The following is an 18296-nucleotide window of genomic DNA, read 5'->3' on the forward strand; positions in this document are numbered from 1 at the left end:
ACGCAGGGAGCCCTATGCGGGCCTCGATCCCAGATCTCCAGGATCACACCCTGGGCTGAAGGCAGCGCTAAACCGCTGAGCCACCGGGACTGCCCACTTATTTATTTTATAAATATAAATTTGTACCTCTTCATTCCCTTTATCTATCTCACCACTCCCCGACCCACCTCCCCTCTGGCATCCACCTGTTTGTTCTCTGAATTTAAGAGTCTGTTTTTTGTTTGTTTCTTTGTGCCTTTTTTCTTTATTTCTTAAGACCACATATGAGTGAAATCATATGGTATATTCTTTAGGTGTATCTAGGTTGCTACGAATGACAACATCCCCTTTTTTATGGCTGAGTAATATTCCAGTGTGTGTGTGTGTGTGTGTGTGTGTACACACACAATTCCATTGTGTTATTCATTCATTTATTTATTTTAAAGATTTTGTTTTATTTATTCATGAGAGGCACAGGGAGAGAGAGAGGCAGAGACACAGGCAGAGGGAGAAGCAGGCTCCATGCAGGGAGCGGGACGTGGGACTCATCCCAGGTCTCCAATATCACGCCTTGGGCGGAAGGCGGCGCTAAACCGCTGAGCCACCGGGGCTGCCCGTGTTATCTATTTATCTATCTCACATCTGCTTTATCCATTCGCCTATTGATGGCTACATGGGTTGCTTTTGTATCTTGGCTTTGTACATAATGCTGCAATAAACATAAGGGTACATACATCTCTTTGAATTAGGTTTTTTATTTCCTTTGGGTACATACTCAGTAGTGGAATTACTAGATCATATGGTGGTTCTATTTTTAAGGGACCTCCATACTGTTTTCCACGGTGGCTGCACCAATTTTCCTTCCCACCAACAGTACAAGAGGGTTCCTTTTTCTCCGCATCCTTGCCAACACTTGATCTTTTAAATAAAATTCTATATTTAGTGTTAAAAAATTGCTACCCCAACAAAATTTCCCATTGCTAATTATTTAACCTCAGCCTATTGTTATGAACTTCTTGAAGAAATGACCTCCCCGCATTCTTTCAAACATGGGATTTCTGCTAAATACTACCTAGTGGAAGTTTGATATTAGGGAAAATATTATCTTTGTTTTGCCTTGTTTAATAAGAACCAGTGGAGATTTTTAGTTTTCAAATGATGATGTTGTTGTCCCAAAGTTTAAGTATGAAAGGATGAAAATCTAAATCAATATTTACAAATACACCACATATTTCTAGTTTAATTTTTTTTTCTTTTTAGCTACTCCCTAACGGTAAAGCACTAGCGATTTGCTTTTGCAGATTCCTCGTAGCCTTACCTGGAAGCCTGTAGCAAGACTTTGTTTTTTCATACTTGCTCTGTACTGCTTCAAATCCCTAAGCTTGATCTTTAAACAGTGGGAAAGTTCAGTACTATTATGAAGAAGCTTTCCAAAGTCAAGTATGAATTTTTTCATACTAAGATTTTGTTAATGAGGACATCTTACTGTGATGATTTAGGCCTTTCTAAATTCTGTACTGGTTCAACTTTGTTTATTAAGTTACAATTTCCAATAAACGTAGAAAAGTGAGATTCATCAATTATTACTGCATACCTATAATACATACTCAGTGACAGATGAGAATCAGAGTGTCCAACTAAGGATATCCTGGTTCTTTAATTCATTGCTGCTAAATGAATTTTAGGTAACACAGAGTATATAAAACTAAGAATGATTTAAGGTGGTAGTCAGAGTAAATTACTGCACACTGATACTCTGTGATGCCACAGGTGAAAATGAAAAAGATACTAAAATTATATCTGCAGATGTACTGAAATGAATTTTGGGAATGAGAATGAAGCAGACAGAAGAGATTTAAAATGATGTTGGTAACTGGTTTTATATTAGGAAACAATTATGGGCTTGTTATGGCACATAACATATGGCAATTTGGATTTCATTGTAAGAACCAAGGGCTTTCTTTTTATATTTCCTCTTCTTTCCCCTGAGCAAACATGGGTATAACCAGTTTTTAAATTATAAATAAAGGACATAGATCTTAAGCTTTATTTTCCTGATCCTGGTATAGTCTAGTGTTTCTTTGGAGGCAGATTAAACACTTGTCTCATCTCATGTTATAACAGTAAAATTTTGGTTTTAGTTCAGCTCCTCTGCCCCAGCCCCTCCTTTCCCCTCACCTGTGATTTGCATGGTCATGAACTTAGGTATGTTATCAGGCCTCAGTATATTTGAATAGTAAGTATAATACATCGTAAAATTATCTGTAGATGTGTGATAGAAGGCCCATATGATCTGCTTGGTGCCTAGCACACAATTCCTCACCATAGTAAGTTATTGTCAAACTCTAACCTCAACTCAGCAGATTTTGGACTGGTATCAATTAAACTTATCAATTCATCGTCTTCCTTTGCTTGCAGACTGACTGTACCATGGTTGTCTTAATTTATAGTCTGTAAATTCTCAGGAAGAGCTGTTTTAGTTTACCTGTGCTGCCATGAAGCTGCAGTAACGTTATTTAGGTTTAACTGGGTCTTGGGTTTTAATTCATGGATTTTTTTTATGCAGTCCCAACATGCAACTGTACCCTATTCCTGCTGTGTGTTATAGCTTATGTGCATTTTAGCCAGAGATAAGAGTTGAAACAAAGCCCCTGCAGGAGGGTTGGGAACAGCTGATGTGCAAGCAGGTCTTCAAGTAAAGCTTTAAAACCACAGAGATGTGAGTCCTTTTGTATTAAGTGGGTGGTTACGTAGGTTATTTGATAATCTCTTTCAAGAGGTAAACATATGGAGACAGGGAGATAAATGTGTTTCAGATGTTATTCTAACTGATAGATAATGAAATTACTAACTAACATATCAGATAAAGGGCTAGTATCCAAGATCTATAAAGAACTTATTAAACTCAACAGCAAAGAAACAATCCAATCATGAAATGGGCAGAAGACATGAACAGAAATTTCACCAAATAAGACATACACATGGCCAACAAGCACGTGAGAAAATGCTCTGCATCATTTGTCATCAGGGAGATACAAACCAAAACCACAATGAGATACCATCTCACACCAGTGAGAATGGTGAAGATTAACAAGACAGGAAACAACAAATGTTGGAGAGGATGTGGAGAAAGGGGAACCCTCTTGCACTGTTCGTGGGAATGTGAACTGGTACAGCCACTCTGGAAAACTGTGTGGAAGTTCCTCAAAGAGTTAAAAATAGAGCTACCCTATGACCCAGCAATTGCACTACTGGGGATTTAGCCCAAAGATACAGATGCAGCAAAACGCTGGGACGCCTGTACCCCAGTTTTTATAGCAGCAATGTCCACAATAGCCAAACTGTGGGAGGAGCCTCAATGTCCATCAACAGATAAATGGATAAAGAAGATGTGGTTTATATATACAATGGAGTATTACTCACCCATTAGAAAGGACGAATACCCACCTTTTGCTTCGACATGGGTGGAACTAGAGGGTATTATGCTGAGTTAAATACGCCAATTGGAGCAGGACAGTCATTATATGGTTTCACTCATACAGGGAATATAAGAAATAGTGAAAGGGATTATAGAGGAGAGGAGGGGAACTGAGTGGGGAAAAATTAGAGAGGATGACAAAACATGAGAGACTCCTAACTCTGGGAAACGAACAAGGGGTAGTGGAAGGGGAGGTGGGCAGAGGGATGGGGTGACTGGATGACGGGCACTGAGGAGGGCACTTGATGGGATGAACACTGGGTGTTATACTAGATGTTGGCAAATCGAACTTCAATAAAAACATATATATATATAAATGAAATTACTGACTGGTTATTAGGAAAATGGTTGAAAAAGTATAGACATTTGGGCTCTTTCCATAGTTTGGCTATTGTTAAAAATGCTGCTATAAATATTGGGGTGCATGTACTCCTTTGAATCACTATTTTTGTATCCTTTGGGTAAATATCTAGAAGTGCACTTGCTGGGTGATAGGGTATTTCTATTTTTCACTTTCTGAGGAACTTGCATCCTGTTTTTCAGAATGCTTGTTCCAGTTTGCATTCCCACCAACAGTGTAAAAGGTTCCCCTTTCTTTGCATCCTCTCCAACATTTGTTGTTTCCTGTGTCATTAATTTTAGCCATTCTGACAGGTGTGAGGTGGTGTCTCATCATGGTTTTGGTTTTATTTCCTTGATGATGAGTGATGTTAAGCATCTTTCCATGTGTCTATTAGCCACATAGATGTCTTCTTCAGAAAAGTGTCTATTCATGTCTTCTGCCCATTTTTTAACTGGATTATTTGTTTCTGAGGTATTGAGTTTGATAAGTTCTTTATCAATCTTGGATACTAACCCTTTATCAGATACATCATTTGCAAATATCTTCTTCCATTCCATAGGTACCTTTTAGTTTTGTTGATTGTTTCCTTTGCGGAAGCTTTTTATCTTGATGAAATCCCAATAGTTCATTTTTTGCTGTTGTTTCCCTTACCTCTAGAGATGTGTCTAGTAAGAAGTTGCTGTGACCGAAGTCAAGCTGGTTTTCTCCTCTAGAATTTTGATGGTTTCCTGTCTCACATTTAGGTCTTTTATCCATTTTGAATTTACTTTTATGTATGGTGTAAGAACGTGGTCCAGTGTCATTCTTCTGCATGTAGCTGTCCAGTTTCCCCCGCACCATTTATTGAAAAGACTGTCATTTTTCCATTGAGTATTCATTCCTGCTTTGTCAAAGATGAGGTGACCATAGAGTTGAGGGCCCATTTCTGGGTTCTCTATTCTGTTCCATTGATCTATGTCTCTGTTTTTATGCTAGTACCATACAGTCTTGATCATAACTTTGTAATACACCTTGAAATCCAGAATTGTGATGCCTCCAGCCTTGATTTCAAGAGTGCTTTGGCTGGTCAGGGTCTTTTGTTGTTCCAAACAAGTTTTAGGATTATTTAGGATTGTTTGATTTGAAAAATGCTGGTGGCATATTGATAGAGATTGCATTGAATGTGTAGATTGCTTTGGATAGTACAGACATTTTAACAATGTTTGTTCTTCCAATGCATGAGCATGGAATGTGTTCCCATTTCTTGTGTCCTCTTCAACTTCTTTCACCAGCATTCTATAATTTTCAGAGTGCATTTTTAAAGAACTTTTAAATTAGATCTGTAAAAGCTATGGAATGTTGGAGTGTTTTAGCTCAACTAAGGTAGTTCTTAGTAATGTACAAGATGGCATTTCCAGAATTGATACTGGAGTTAGTTTTTGTAAAAGCATTGTAAAATTATGAGATTATTTGGAATAAAATTGGTGCTTATGTGGGAACAGGGTTAGAGGATGTCGTCATTCCTTCTTTTCTTTTCTTTTTTTTTTTTTGAATCCCCTCTACACCCACTCTTCCTAATATATTAGAAATTTCTCCTTTTAGAGAATTTTTAACTACCACCTTCATACTATAGCCTTTCTATATATCCTAGATTCACAAACACTGATGATTTAATTTTGCTGCTCATGAAGTACTTTAGAGAATTTTTATTTTTTCTATTTTACTTTTTCAAAAATAATTTAATTGTTACCAATGTGTATAAGTATCACATTAAAATTTTTTTCAGCTGAAAAAATAAACAAAAATTTGCTAGTCCCAACACTCTTGCTATAGCAAAGATGAGTGAAGTAGCCACAGGCCTGTGTGAGGTGAAAGTGGTGGGACTTAGAACAGAATAAAGAAAAGGAATATTGTCCTAAGCACAGAATTTCATAATTATGCTCTGTCAATATATAATCTCATTTCCAGAAACTGGGAGAAATTTTCATGAAACTTTTGGTCTCTTCAAAAGAATATAAGAAAATATGCTATTTGTGAAGCAGAATCAAGTCCAGGTGTTTTATAGGATAATTGTTTTAACATTTCAAGGAAGAAATATTTAAAGCCATGTAAACTGTTCCAGAATGTAGAAAAAGTATCCTAATTCATTTTATACAGTTAGTGTGAACCCAGTACCAAAACTTGTCAAAGAAGTTAGGAAAGGGACGCCTGGGTGGCCCAGCGGTTGAGCGCCTGCCTTTGGCCCCAGGCGTGTTTCCGGAGTCCCGGGATCGAGTCCCACATTGGGCTCCCTTCATGGAGCCTGCTTCTCTCTCTGCCTGTGTCTCTGCCTCTCTCTCTCTCTGTGTCTCTCATGAATGAATTAAAAAAATAAAAAGGTAGGAAAGAATTAAATAGATTGAAAAATCTTGAAGAATTATGAACAAAGCAATATGACATGTATATCACTGGAACATTAATCCATGACCAAGTAGGCTAGCATTCATTCTAGAAATACAAGTTTGGCTTTCTAATAAGAAAAATATATTTTATTCTATTTGTAAAGGAGGAAAGCCATACAGTCATTTACTAAATACCTAAAAATGTTATAATTCAATTTATATCCCTGGTAAAACTTACTATGGTATGCTTAAAGGAATATGAAATCAATAACAAATTAACTATGAAGCACTATATACATGCTTCAGGTGAGAAATAAAATTAAGGAATCCACTGAGGAAGCATAACTTTGGGAAAGGAGAAAAAATATAACCACTTGCAGATGATGTGATTAATTTGAAAATTAGCATTCTTATAAAATTTCAGCAAGATACTCAATTGAAAATAAACATTAAAAATAAAGCATTTACATATCCCAGGAATAACTAATTAGAGATTGTTTTATTTACAGTAATAATAAACTTGATAGTTTCTATAAAAAATTAATAAACCTTTCTAAAATAGGTTGCCTATGGTAACCCCCAAGCCATTCTCTGTGTCTATGAGCTTGATTTGTTTTGTTTTGTTTTTAATTCCACATATAACTGAGATCATACAGTATTTGTCTTCCACTGTCTGACTTATTTCACTTAGCATCATGCCTTCAGTTTCTGTCCACGTTGTCACAAAATACAAGATCTCATTCTTTTCTATGGCTGAATAATATTTCATTGTGTATATGTATCACAGTTTATTTATTTATTTATTTATTTATTTATTTATTTATTTATTTATTTAAAGATTTTATTTATTTATTCATGAGAGACACAGAGAGAGAGGCAGAGACATAAGCAGAGGGAGAAGCAGGTTCCCTGAGGGGAGCCCAATGCAGGACTCAATCCCAGGACCTCGGGATCACAACCTGAGCCGAAGGCTGACGCTCAACCGCTGAGCTACCCAGGCATCCCTATCACAGTTTTTTAAATCTATTCATCCTTTAAAAGGGATTTAGGTTGGCTATTGGATTTAATGCTGCAATTAACATGAGGGTGCACATATCATTGGATTAGTGTTTTCATTTTCTTCAGCTAAATACTCAGAAGTGAAGTTGCTGGATCATATGGGAATTCTACTTTTAATTTTTTGAGAAACCTTCAGGCTGTTTTCCACAGGGGCTGCACCAATTTGCATTCCTACCAACAGTGCACAAAGGCTCCCATTCTCTCTAACACTTGTTTCTTGTCTCTTTGGTAATAGCATTCTAACTGGTGTGAGGTGATATCTCGTTGTAGTTTTGATTTGCATTTCCCTGTTGATTACTGATGTTGTACATCTTTTCCTGTACCTGTTGGCCATTTGTATGTCTTCTTTGGAAAAATGTCTATTTAGATCTTTTGCCCATTTGAAAATTGTGTTGCTTGCTTATTTGCTATCAAGTAGTATAAGGTACAATATATTTTGAATATTAGCCTTTTATCAGATACATGATTTGCAACCTCATTAATAGGTTGTCTTTTCACTCTGTTGATAGGTTCCCTTGCTGTGAAGAAGCCTTTGAATTTGATATAGTCCCAACTGTTTATTTTTGCTTTTGTGATCTTTGCTTTTGGTGTCAGATTTTAAAAATCATCACCAAGACTGATGTCAAGGAGCTCATTGACTTATTTCTGGGAATCTAATGTGTTCCCCCGATCTATGAACATGGAATGTCTTTCCACTTATTTATATCTTCTTCAATTTCTTTTATCAATGTCTTATAGCTTTAAGTGTACAGGTCTTTCACTTCTTTGGTTAAATCTATTCCCAGGTATTTTATTCTTTATAATGTAATTCTAACTAGGACTTTTTCCATAATTTCTCATTCTGATATTGCTATTAGTGAATAAAAACAAAATAGGTTTTTGTATATTGATTTTATATCCTGCAATTTCACTGAATTTGTACATTAGTTTTTTGGTGGAGTCTTTAGGGTTTTTTTTTTAAATTAATTTTTATTGGTGTTCAATTTACCAACATACAGAAAAACACCCAGTGCTCATCCCGTCAAGTGTCCACCTCAGTGCCCGTCACCCATTCCCCTCCACCTCCCGCCCTCCTCCCCTTCCACCACCCCTAGTTCGTTTTCCCGAGTTAGGAGTCTTTATGTTCTGTCTCCCTTCCTGATATTTCCCAATATTTCTTTTCCCTTCCTTTATATTACCTTTCACTATTATTCATATTCCCCAAATGAATGAGAATATACACTGTTTGTCCTTCTCCGATTGACTTACTTCACTCAGCATAATACCCTCCAGTTCCATCCACGTTGAAGCAAATGGTGGGTATTTGTCGTTTCTAATTGCTGAGTAATATTCCATTGTATACATAAACCACATCTTCTTTATCCATTCATCTTTCGATGGACACCGAGGCTCCTTCCACAGTTTGGCTATTGTGGCCATTGCTGATAGAAACATCGGGGTGCAGGTGTCCCGACGTTTCATTGCATCTGAATCTTTGGGGTAAATCCCCAACAGTGCAATTGCTGGGTCGTAGGGCGGGTCTATTTTTAACTCTTTGAGGAACCTCCACACACTTTTCCAGAGTGGCTGCACCAGTTCACATTCCCACCAACAGTGTAAGAGGGTTCCCTTTTCTCCGCATCCTCTCCAACATTTGTGGTTTCCTGCCTTGTTAATTTTCCCCATTCTCACTGGTGTGAGGTGGTATCTCATTGTGGTTTTGATTTGTATTTCCCTGATGGCAAGTGATGCAGAGCATTTTCTCATGTGCATGTTGGCCATGTCCATGTCTTCCTCTGTGAGATTTCTCTTCATGTCTTTTGCCCATTTCATGATTGGATTGTTTGTTTCTTTGGTGTTGAGTTTAATAAGTTCTTTATAGATTTTGGAGACTAGCCCTTTATCTGATATGTCATTTGCAAATATCTTCTCCCATTCTGTAGGTTGCCTTTTAGTTTTGTTGACTGTATCCTTTGCTGTGCAAAAGCTTCTTATCTTGATGAAGTCCCAATAGTTCATTTTTGCTTTTGTTTCTTTTGCCTTTGTGGATGTATCTTGCAAGAAGTTACTGTGGCCGAGTTCAAAGAGGGTGTTGCCTGTGTTCTCTTCTATGATTTTGATGGACTCTTGTCTCACATTTAGATCTCTCATCCATTTTGAGTTTATCTTTGTGTGTGGTGAAAGAGAGTGGTCCAGTTTCATTCTTCTGCATGTGGATGTCCAATTTTCCCAGCACCATTTATTGAAGAGACTGTCTTTCTTCCAATGGATAGTCTTTCCTCCTTTATCGAATATTAGATGACCATAAAGTTCAGGGTCCACTTCTGGGTTCTCTATTCTGTTCCATTGATCTATGTGTCTGTTTTTGTGCCAGTACCACACTGTCTTGATGACCACAGCTTTGTAGTACAACCTGAAATCTGGCATTGTGATGCCCCCAGCTATGGTTTTCTTTTTTAAAATTCCCCTGGCTATTCGGGGTCTTTTCTGATTCCACACAAATCTTAAAATAATTTGTTCTAACTCTCTGAAGAAAGTCCATGGTATTTTGATAGGGATTGCATTAAACGTATAAATTGCCCTGGGTAACATTGACATTTTTACATCTTTAGGGTTTTCTATATATAATATTATGTCATTTGCAAATAGTGACAGTTTTACTTCTTTCTTTCCAGTTTGGATGTGTTTTATTTCTATTTATCGCGTAATTGCTGTGGCTAGGACTTTCAGTACTGTTGAATAAAACTGGTAAGAGCAGGCATCCTTGTCTTATTCCTGATCTTAGAGAAAAGGCTCTTAGCTTTTCACCATTGAGGATGATGTCAGTTAAGGGCTTGTCATATATGGTCTTTGTCATGTTGAGGTAAATTCCCTGTATACCTATTTTGTTTAGAGTTTTAATCATAAATCAGTGTTAAATTTTGTCAAATGCCTTTGCTGCATCTATTAAGATTAGCATACGATTTATTTATTTATTTTATTTTTTATTTTTTTCAAACTGTATCCAACTTTATTAAAGATACTTTTCATAAACAATTATGGTATTTCAGGCAGGACATGGGCGGAGGATCGTTAACAGTATACAATAACCTTCAAACTCCTTTCTTCAATGGACTACCAAAAACAGAAAGCCACTATAAAACCCAATGAAGTCTTCATGTGATGCTCTGAACAGGGAAAGTTTAGAGTGATGGTTGACAGCTCACATTTAGCATGTTGTTTAACAACTTTTCACAAGTCGACCCTGACTTTCAGGAAATGAAATGAAAATGGCAGAATTATCAATCTGAAGATCCACAAGCTAAAAAAAAGGAACTCTTTTGAGGGACACCATCTCAGTGGTGACACTGTAAAGTCCAGATTGCCTGACATACTGGGAACCACTTCTTGGGGTCAGGTTCCAACAGGTCTCTGGGTTTAAGGGAGTCAAGTCTATGTTGAAGGCAGAGAGGGAGAAGAGGACATAAAAAAATGATTTTTAGTTTTTCCACACCACCAAGGTGGCTCACGTGTGTCAACATCAAGGAATCCCTCCTCCTGGGAGCCAAGAGGAAGTTTCTCAAAACTAGAAGGGAAAGGTGTTTTTCCCCTTGTTATCAATCTAGCTTCGGAGATATTCTATTAGTGACCTATGCCCTTCCCCCAAAACAAAAATGAAGTGTTCTTTGTGATAACAACATAGCTTTAAAAAAATAGTAAAACAAAATTCTGCCTTTTTATAAAACTTGATAAAAAATAGTATTTCAAACTGTACAGTCACCAGAAGTACAGTTACCAAAAATGCACACACTTCTTTTGGCATCTCCAGCACCTTCAGCTTTCTGTGCCTGGTCTGTTTTGGTATCTCTCCATTTTCTGCAGGGTTATTTCCATCCTTGCCAGCATCAGCTTTCCCCTTTTTCCCTTTGGGTACCTTCTCTCCCTTCTTTGCAGGGGCCTTTTGAGACTTGGGCACTGGCTTTGGAGGAGCAGATTTAGCAGATAACCTTGCAGATCTTCTCTGTGGCTCATCCTTCACCTTGGCTTTATCTCCTTTAGCATCCCCTTCAGCCTTTCTCTTGGGCATGGTGGCGATGGTGGCGGGACGTAAGCGCTGGATGCGGGGATCTGCTTTGGCCGGTCCGGGGTTCGTTCTTGCCTCTTCTTCTTCACACTGCTCAGCATATGATTTTTTATTTTATTTTATTTTATTTTATTTTATTTTATTTTATTTTTTATTTTTTGATTTTTTAAAAAATATTTTAAGTAGTCTCTACACCTGGAGTGACTGGGTGGTTCCGTTGGTTAAACATTAGATTCTTGGTTTTGGCTCACATCATGATCCAGATGTGGTCATAGGATCAAGTCCCACATCAGGCTCTGTGCCTGGTGTGGAGTCTGCCTCAGATTCTCTCCCTCTTCCTCCTGCTCTCTCTCTCTCCCAAATAAATAAATAAATATGATATAAAAAAGTAATTTCTACATCCAATAAGGGTCTGGAACTCATAGCACGACATCAAGTAGGGGTGATATGGGGAGAACTGTTTGCAAGATATTGATGGGATGGGATGAGCATGACTTTGGAGTTCAGTGAAAGAGAGGAAAAATGTCAAATGACTTCCAGGCTTCTGACTAGTCCAAACAGTGGATGGTGTAGGCATAATGTGAAATAGAACAGATGAGAATATGGAAGGGAGGTAGCAAGCAGATGACACATTCAGCATCATACTTGCCACATTTGCGGAGCTTTTGGGGAATCCAATATGCAGTAAGATAGATGGATGTAAATGTAAAAAATTTGAAAGTTTATGAGTCAAAGATCTAATAATTGGGGGACCTGGCTGACTCAGTCAATAAAGCATGCAACTCTTGATCTCAGGGTTGTGAGTTCAAGCCCCATATTGGGTGTATTGCTTAGTTTAAAAAAGAAAAAAGTTTACTTATGTTTTTAAAAAAATCTAATAATCTAATTAGGGAGGGAGATAAATGAGACAATCATATAAATGAGAGATAAATAATCTAACTAGGAGAGAGATAAATGAGATAAATAATACACAGAGCAAATATTTAAGGGTCTGAAATATTTGGAGAAGCCAGAAAAGTCGTGGGGGAGCAAAAACAAATGAAATAGGTTAGGTGGGGTTATCAGGGCTGCCTTCTTGAAGCCCAGAATCCAGTTTAAAAGTCGAACAGGCATGATCTTAAAAACTCTGAAATTATATGATTCCACTTACAGGAAGTCCCCAGAGTAGGTCAGATTCATAGAGATGGGAAGGAAGAGATGGTGGTTGCCAGGGGCTGTGGGGCGGGAGGAGGGATGTATGGGGCAGCTTCGATTCGCAAGATGAAGGAATTCTGGAAGTAGATGGTGGTGATGGTTGCACCACAACGTGAATATACCTAGTCCCACTGGCCTGTACTCTTAATAGGATGGTAAATTTCATTTTATGTGTATTATCAACTAGAAAAAATTGAGCAGATGGAAAGACAGTGGCATAATCTGGATATGAACAGCCAAAGGAAAGGGCATGAAGTTAAAATGAGCTGGGTTGAGTCCCAAATATTAGAGAATGCTAGATTTTCTTTTATTTTTTCTTTTTTTAAAGATTTTGTGTATTCACAAGAAACACAGCGAGAGGCAGAGACACAGGCAGAGGGAGAAGCAGGCTCCATGCAGGGAGCCTGATGTGAGACTTGATCCCAGGACCCCAGGATCACGCCCTGAGCCACCCAAGCATCCCAAGAATTGCTAGATTTTCTATAAAAAAAAAAAAGTACAGATATAAATGTATAATGTAGATATGGGTGATTTAAAATAAAACCTCAAAGGCAATATTTATGAAAGTATTTGTATGTATGTGGTTTGACAGAAGGAAATCTAAGGTCAAGGAGAGAAGGTAGGAATCTGTTTTAGTAACTCAGCAAGTGATGTTGACGGGAATGGAGGAAGAGAATGTCGAGAACATCCTAGGGGTGTCTACCCAACTCTTGCTGGTTTGTTTATTTTTAAAAGTAGTTTACTTTAAACTCTTCACCCCTAAATACTTCAGAATGAACCTTTTTAAAGAAGAAAATTACTTTGTCACATAATCACAATACAATTCTCACGTCTCATAAAAGCTCAACCACTGAACCACCGGGTGTCTCCCCAGAATGCCTTTTTGTGCTGGTTTGTTTAAATTAGGATCTAACAAGGAGCATGCATTGCATTTCATTGTTTTGTTTTGTTTCTAGACGTTTTTAAAACCAAGTGCAGGGATGCGTGGGTAGTTTAGCGGTTGAGCCTTTGGCTCAGGGCGTGATCCCGGGGTCTGGGATCAAGTCCCACATTGGGCTTCCCACAGGGAGCCTGCTTCTCCCTCTGCCTCTGTCTCTGCCTCTCTCTGTGTCTCTCATGAATAAATAAATAAATCTTAAAAAAAAAAAGTACAGTACTTGCCATTTGTCTAAGGCCAATTTTCTTAATTTCTGTGTTTATCTGATTATTTCCTGATGGTGTCCTTTCTTTAACTGTTCTCACTTTTATTTCCAGTAAACTGGATTTTTAATCTAAAGGTTTGAATGTACTTATATCAAACAGTTTTGACAAGGATTCTTCACATTTAATACTATTTTTTTCAGACACCACTATTAGAGGTGCTTAGATCACAGTACAAATGTAACCCTTCACTGGAAGGTTATATTCATCTTTTTGCAACCAGGACATATTCTTTTTTCTCTTTAAAGATTTATTATTTGTTTATTTTGAAAGATTTTATTCATTTATTTGAGACAGGGAGAAAGTGTGAGCTGGGGGAGGAGCAGAGGTAGAGGGACAAGCTGACTCCACCTGAGGGTAGAACCTGATGCAGGGCTTCTTTATCCCACCACCCTGAGACCAGCACCTGAGCCAAAATCAAGAGTCAGTTGCTTGGGCACATGGATGGCTCAGGAGTTGAGCATCTGCCTACGGCTCAGGTCATGATCCTAGGGTCCTGGGATTGAGTCCCACATTGGGCTCCCTGTAGGGAGCCTGCTTCTCCTTCTGCCTGTGTGTCTCCCTCTCTCTGTGTGTGTCTCTCATGAATAAATATATAAAAACTTAAAAAAAAAAAAAAGAGTCAGATGTTCAACCGGCTGAACCACTCAGGCACCTCAAAGATTTATTTATTTATTTTAGAGCGAGAGAGCATGAGGGAGAGGGGCAGACAGGGAGAAAGAATTTCAAGCCGACTCCACACCAAAGGTGGAGGAGGGCCGCATCTCACAACCCTGAGATCATGACCCCACCCCAGCCAAAACCAAAAGTCCATGCTTAACTGACTATGCCACCCAGGCACCCCTGCAACCAGGACATATTCTAAAAGATTTATCAGCTCTGACCTCAGATTTCACTAGCCTTTCCCTCAGTATCCGATTTCGAGATTCAGTTCATGATCCTTGGCACTCTTATTTTGTGAAATGTCTCTCAGGTTGGGTTGTGTGTTTTCTCATGGTTAGTGTCCATGGATTTTGTGGAAGGATATCACAGAGGTGCAGTGCCTTCCCCAGAGCATCCTATGGGGGTACCCAGCAGCGATAGGTGCCATGACTGGTAATACCAGCCTTGGCTCCCTGGCTATGGTGGTTTCTCCAATGTAAAGTCACAATTATTCCTTGCAGCCGACAAATATTCATGAGGGAGACACTTTCAGTCATGCAATATCCTGTTCCTTAAACTTTAGTCCACTAATGTTCATATTCATCTTTGATTTTGCCTGCTGCAATTACTAGTTTTGGTATTCTAGCAGTGATTCTTATCTCCCCCACTCCTAACAAATGTGTTAATTGGAATTCTTCTGTATGGAAGAGTCATCCCTTCTCCTCCATTTTGAAGTTCACACATGGAACTCATGGGTATCTATTTTATTCTGTGCATTACAATCTAATACTATTGTTTATTTAGTTGCTGAAATTGTTCCAGATTTGGCTACTGGGAGCTCTGCCAGGTTGGCCCCTGTGTCCCTTTGATATGCCCCCATCCTTTTGTGTATTTTTAGCACTTCCTTACTTGTTGGCACTACAAGATGCTCTAGGCTGTTTGTATTTTCCCTACCCAGTCCTGACATCAACAATTTCACCAATGGAGAAACCAGAGCTCTTGTTATTTCTATTAGAGAATAACATTTTAAATTCGTAAACCAAGAGCTGGGCACTAGGCTCTCTTAGCCAACAAAGCTAAAAAAAATATGTATGTTATACCAATTCATATATATATATATATACTTATCTATATTTCTAGCTGTGTGTGTATGTGTAGTAAAACAAACAAATAAACATGATTTATACTGACATTTCTGATTCTAGCCTAGTACCATGAGGTTCCTCTTAGCCTTCTCCTTTTCCTCATTTGTACTTTCTTTCTCTTTCTGACAGCAAGAAACCTGACTTTCATTATTTTGTACAGTTTTTAAAGTCAGTTTTAAATTTTGTTTTGTAAAATGCAATGAATTTATGCCCTGCATTTATTTCAAGGTTTATGGATTTTTAGCTATTCTAAGGGCTAACAGAACTTTCACACATGTTATACTCTTCAAGAGAAGGAGAGATTTTAATTTAGTTTGTAATTCATGAATGATATTACAAAAAGGTCTGTGATTCTCTAAAGACTCATTTATCTTTCCTAGGTTTTAGGGGAAAAGCAAGCTAATTATCTGATTATATATTTGATGCTAAGATGGGAATGACCCTGGCCTAATCTTCTTCAGTTCACTTTTTAAAAGAGGAGTTTAATAGCCCCCAAGTAATATGTAATTGGAGATGGAGAATGAATATTTTTGAAGACAGAAGGTGTATTTCTTTTGCTTGCTGGCTTTTAGGGATTGAAGTTCAAGGAAACCCCTTACTTGGCACTTTATTTCTGAAGGCATTTGGAGTTAATTTTAGGACTTAACAGAATGTCTCTTTATTTTTTTTAATTTTTTAAAGGATTTTTTATTATTCATTCATGATAGATACAGAGAGAGGCAGGGACACAGGCAGAGGGAGAAGCAGACATCCTGTGGGGAGCCCAGTGTGAGACTAGATTCCAGGACCCCCGGATCACAACCTGAGCTGAAGGCAGCCGCTCAAATACTGAGCCACCCAGGTGTCCCAGAATGTCTTTTTAGAACTTCACTGTGTAATAGAAATGTAATATAAGCCACAGATATATGATCCTTACAGGTAATTTAAAAATGTTCTAGTAGCCACATTATAGAAAGTAAATAAAAATAGGTGAAATTAATTTTAAGAATGTATTTTACCACCAATACATTTTACTTATGCCAATATCTTCACAATTTTGAAATTTCAGCATGTGATCATTATAAAAAATTCAGTGAAATGTGTTATTGTATTTTTTCACATGTCTTTGAAATCTGGGATGTATTCTATATGTACAGCATATCTGAATTTGAAATAGCCACATTTGCACATTTCAATCTTTCAAAAATCCACATATGACTAGGGACTACTGTATTAGAGCAGTTTTAGAACAAAAGAGCTCCTTTAAAATATTTCAGTCATTATCTATAAGGCAGTTTGAAAGCTCATCTGAATGATTTCCCCTTTTCCAGGAAAGGAAGCAGAAATAGTACAGTCATGAAATTAAATTAGTTGCATATTTTATGGGTCCCAGGAGAAATAGGCAAGGCCAGAGAGAATGATCTCAGTCAGAAACTCAGAATGAATTATGTGAATTAAATACTGGACAATGTCCAATACTCAACATGAGTTTGTAGTTTATAAGATCATGTTATACCACCATATACAGAGATGTTCTAATTATGCTCAGTGCAGGGACGTATATTGATACATTGTTCTATAGACTATCTCAAATCCAAACTTTATGAAAAATTATATTTGATCCTTTGGGAATTGAAACTGCACTAAAATAAATACAAACTGTGTTAAATTCCTCAAAGTGGGTCTAAATCCTGGCTTCTACTTTGGTTATAAGAGAAGTAGTGGGGCACCTGGGTAGCTCAGTTGGTTAAGCCTCCAACTTTTGATTTCATTTCTGGCCATGATCTTTGGGTCATGAGACTGAGGCCCACACAGTTCTGCACTGGACATGGAGCCTGCTTAAGATTCTCTCTCTCTCCCTCTCCCTCTGCCTCTCCCACTCCCACTCATGCACATGTGCATTCTCTCTTTCTACCTCTTAAAAGAGAGAGAGAGAGAGAGAAAGAAAGAAAGAAAGAAAGAAAGAAAGAAAGAAAGAAAGAAGAAAAGCAAGAAAGCAAGAAAGCAAGAAAGCAAGAAAGCAAGCAAGAAAGAAAGAAAGAAAGAAAGAAAGAAAGAAAGAAAAAGTAAAGTCCCGCTTTTGTGTACAAACAAGACACTGAAACTCAGTGGTAACTAACAAGCAGTGCTCTTACAAACAGGTAATTCTTTCTCGAATCCCATGTACCATTGGATATCAGTATGGCCATAAAGTTGGCTTATTCATTGTTTTCCATGTTTATACGTTTTCTAAGCAGTTGAAAGGAATCCCTTTCATTGAAAGACAGCCTATGGTGGGACTTGTGATTGTCCTCAATCTTTATTCCACTAGACTTCTATCACCACCCAACTGTGTGCAAAGAGTAACATCACACCTACACTCATACAAAACAACTGGAATAATACATCACTGAGTGCTACAGATATACACTGAATAATAAATATTTTGACGTCAAGCAGCCCAGCCTTCATGAACAGATCCCATCTCTGGGGGAAGTTAATGAAAGTAAAGACTGAAGGAGAAACGGAAGGGCTTCTCAAGGGAGCATGACCTGGAAATCCACTGAGAAAAACAGCCAAGAAGGGATTGCCAGTTCTCAAAAGAGGGCCCCAAAGGAAAGCATACTCTGTTTAGTCAGCAACAACACTGTTGAGAAATAATGAGCATAAGGTTTAGAAAAGTTGATCAAAACACAAACAAAAGCTCTCCAGGCACATGGCATCTCTATGATGGAGTGGAGAGAACCAGGAGAAAGATGGCAGCACCCACAGAGGCAGCTAAGTCACAGGCCTGAGCATCCTTGGCCCCCAGTGTGTCTGCTGTGTTAGGACCAGTGGGATCTGCAGAACCACCTTTGCACAGGTGATGTACAAGGCACGGGAGTAGTAGAGGCTT

General features: G+C 38.1%; 1 pseudogene; it reads right to left on the reverse strand.

The window, feature by feature from the left end:
• Positions 1-610: 610 nt before the first annotated feature.
• LOC112929132 (non-histone chromosomal protein HMG-17 pseudogene) lies at positions 611-11299 on the reverse strand (annotated as a pseudogene).
• Positions 11300-18296: the final 6997 nt, after the last annotated feature.

This window comes from Vulpes vulpes, chromosome 16, assembly GCF_048418805.1.
Source record: "Vulpes vulpes isolate BD-2025 chromosome 16, VulVul3, whole genome shotgun sequence".
Taxonomy (NCBI): domain Eukaryota; kingdom Metazoa; phylum Chordata; class Mammalia; order Carnivora; family Canidae; genus Vulpes; species Vulpes vulpes.